Below are 2,467 nucleotides of genomic sequence, written 5' to 3'. Positions count from 1 at the left end.
ATCGTACTCACGATATAATATCATTGTATATTAACGAAAACTATTCCGAGTGAAGAGCCTACTTATAGTCTACTAAATTAACACCTCAAGTAGGTACCTAATTGAAAAAACCACAGATGTATAAAAATGAAATTAAACGTATTTTATATATCTGTGATCAAAAACTCTTGTTGGAATATTGTTAACCAGGTTTTAATAATAGTGATAAATATATACTGCAAATATATACGTATAAAAATAAAATAAAAAATATATATGATAATCCCTTCTTAAAAATGATTTAAATATTTCAGGTAAATTCGTTAATTGAATATAAATTCAAATGCAACAAATAAAAAAAAACAACTAATTGATAATAGGTACATAAAAGCTAAAGCTTGTAGGTAAATTTTACATTTTAGGAACTTAAAAATTTGTTATGACTCATGTAATTAGTTATATTGAATATTGGTATCAAAATATGATGTAAATAACTAATAAGGTAAATTGCGAGCGCATTGGGCGTCTTTATAATACCTAGTTGATTGAAGTTTCTACAGAGTGGCCTCTCGTAAGTAAAGTTCTGGGTACGCCACTGCCCCCTAGTTGCGTCTATGATAAGTCCTATTCAAATTGGTATTCCCGTCATATACATGGCACCTAATAGCTAGCTATAATAAAACAGCTGTACAACGACCGTCGAATAACACTTTAAAACGACTTATTAGTTAAAGGGGTTGCAGTCGATGAAAAAAAGTGGTTTTTAAACCAAAAAGTAAGATAAAATTGAATGAATTTGGTTTGATGGATTTTAATTACAAATTATGGTTAATTGAACAAAATTTATTAGTACTATATTATTAATAGTATAGTTTTTTTCTATACATTTTTTCGTTATTTAATGTTTAAGAGGTACAATATTATCTACTTTATTCATTAAGTCATCTGTATCAATATTAAAACGGACACTACAAGATGACCGTCCCACTAGGAAAACTCTCGGTGTCCCGCCGGCCCAATCCGTGCCTGAATATTACAATACTTATAACATAGCCACATAGGTATTTTAAACTAATATTATACATAAACATTGTACTTGTATAAATTATATATATATATATATTATATATAAATAATATATTATAGTACATTATAGTACATTTGGTTAAGAACTAATGGTAGGTAAGACACATAATATGAAATTTAAAAATTAATATTTTAGTAGCAGTTCTTAACCAAAACAAATTTAATTTTTTTTTTATTTATTTAAGTTACCTAACCACTATAATATTTGTGTAAATTTAATAATATAAAATAGGTAAATAATATATTTTTAGTAATCTATTTCAAAAATGTAGAAATCAAAATTGTACTATAAATTTAGTAATAATTATGAAGGGAATTTTGAAATTATAGAGGATAATTTTGTTTAAATTATAAATTGTACTAATAAGCAAAACACAGAAATACAGAATTATTCAATTGGATATGTAGGTATTTTAGAATTTTAGATTTACTATTTGTGTAACTAAATACCCAAATATTCTGTGTTTACTTGTTTTATTGTATAGTTTTTACAGATACCATTACAGTTTGACAAGTGAGAACATAGTTTGTGACATGTATTAGTAACATTAGAGTTATTATTAAAACTAATGTATTTTGACTTAAATATTTAACTCTAATAAGTTGTTGTCAAACAAGTATTTTACTTTTTTTTATAATAACATTATTTGAAATTATTACATATAAAGGATCTACCTACATTTTTATTGTATAATAATATAACGGTATGTAACTAATTATGTTTGTATTTACTGGCTATAATAACAATAATTGAAAGCAAATTTCTGATGGGTCATAAATCGCTCAATAAGAGTCAAAATATTTTGAAAATCGTAAGATGTATAACAAAATATCATATAAACATTTGGTGAAATTTAAAGTACCTATCTACGGTTCAAAGTTGCTGTTACACCAAAAATCAAGTAGAATTGTGCCATAAAATGGTTTTGAGTAAAAATTCCAATTCTTCTTTAGCAGAGGACAAAATTCCTAGTATCATATAACAAAGAATTAAAAACACTAAATAGTATTAAAATTTGGATTCATTCAATTATTTTAGTATTAAGTATGAACTAAAATTAAAAATATTTATTTGATTATTTCTTGCTTTTATTTTTTATCAATGAAATGAGGCTTGTATAATAAGTATCAAAAATGTTTCTATTTTTAGTAATTTTTATAAAAATATTAAGTATTAATAACTTAAAATAATTGGATTTTGAACATAAAAATCTCACTAACTTAAATAGAAACAATACAATTAATCATCTTCTCATAAAATATGAAATACAAAATTATAAATTTTTCACTTTAAGGCGACGTTATATGTGTTGTTTCCGTCTTACAAGTGCGTAACATAGCAAATTATACGCTCAGCAAAACACGTGTAGCTCAGCTGGTTTAAAAATTAGAATGAATTGAC

The sequence above is a fragment of the Acyrthosiphon pisum genome, chromosome X (genome assembly GCF_005508785.2).
Source record: "Acyrthosiphon pisum isolate AL4f chromosome X, pea_aphid_22Mar2018_4r6ur, whole genome shotgun sequence".
NCBI lineage: Eukaryota > Metazoa > Arthropoda > Insecta > Hemiptera > Aphididae > Acyrthosiphon > Acyrthosiphon pisum.
Note: the sequence above shows the minus strand (reverse complement) of the source record.